This window comes from Aplysia californica, unplaced genomic scaffold, assembly GCF_000002075.1.
Source record: "Aplysia californica isolate F4 #8 unplaced genomic scaffold, AplCal3.0 scaffold00293, whole genome shotgun sequence".
Classification (NCBI taxonomy): Eukaryota; Metazoa; Mollusca; class Gastropoda; order Aplysiida; family Aplysiidae; genus Aplysia; species Aplysia californica.
Window position 1 is genome coordinate 602,148 of NW_004797563.1, and position 1,558 is coordinate 603,705.

The window sequence follows — 1,558 nt, forward strand, 5'->3', positions numbered from 1 at the left end:
TGCATAATTTCTGATTGTTTCCCTTGATCATTCTTCGTTAAAATTAACAGTATCACATTATATCACATTTTTGGGCCTAGTTTGCATAATTTCAGAATTCCTTTTGCATAAAACCGCGGGGAAAGACACACACACACACACATAGAGAGAGAGAGAGAGAGAGAGAGAGAGAGAGAGAGAGAGAGAGAGAGAGAGAGAGAGAGAGAGAGAAAGAGAGTATCAGTTAGAGTACATCTAAAATCGAATCTTTTCATCCTAATTGTCCACCGACTCACTGTTTGTGAGTTCTTTCATTTTGCTCTTCTACTTTTGTTAGTTCTATTCGACATGAACCATTATCTTGATTCTATTTGAAAACCAGTGGACTGGTAAGAGATCATAAACTTTCCCGTTGTCTTCTCATAGTTGTATGCAGAGAAAGGTTTAGCCTTCGAAACCACGGGCATTTTTATTAAGGTGGTTGATATAGAACGTTTCCTGGCTTTTGTTTTTTTTTATATTTTTTATTTTTTTTTAATTTTTACTTAAAAAGACACATTATGTTGATGTACGTAGATGAATCCCCAGACGTTAACGAGCATAAGGTTTGATCAAGCGTAGTTCAAGTACATGTATTGATCTTTTGTTGCCTGAATCATTTCTGTCCGACTAGTAAGTAGCTTTCAAAACAAAAGCGTTAAGTGAGGTAACTAGTAAATTGGTCGAGGATTGCTAAAGCTAGCTATGGTAAAGGAAATACAGAAACAGATTACAGGTATTCATTCCAGACATCATCATATGATCGTTAAAAATCTCTTTTACAACATGTCCTTAACAACTTACGGCAATCTGGGTTAACCTTCTCAAAAAAGGCACACGGATCTTGGTTCAACGAATGATGCTTTCAAGAAGTAAATAAGTAGGTAAGTTTATTCAGCGTTTAAGGCCATGCGCCAACATCACATCATATTATAAAAATTCATTTGTGAAATAAAGTTTCCATAATGAAAAAGTACTGGCTGTGCACATAATAATCTCTTATCATTGGTCAAACATTGCAAATTTATGTCCTTGGGCCGAGCCCGGCTCTCAAGAAAGAGGATTCCAAATTGCGTCGAGTCAGTCCACTGAGTTGCTCCTTTGCTCACAGGATTATGTTTCACGAGAGATTCGTGGCGTTTGATACGTCTAAAGTACTTCAGATTAAGTCGCTTAATGTTCTGGAGGAGGGTTTTTCAAACCCTATTCTACTTTGTACCTTTTTATTCTTCAGTTTCTGTCTCCATGAGTTCATCTATAAAAAGTTTCGAAAGCTGCAATCCTTTTTGTATCTTATTCATTAATGATCCATGCTTCATAACCATATTATTATGATATTGCTATGGTGAGTATGGTACTAAATCAATTGAATATTAGTTGTTGTTTTTTTTTAAGCGTCCTTTTCAGATGATTGCCGTCTTTTAAAAAATTTGATTGCTGATATTTTGCAACACTCTGTTTAATATCTTGGCTTCTTTTCCTATTGCCATCATCATCATCATCATCATCATCATCATCATCATCATCATCATCATCATCA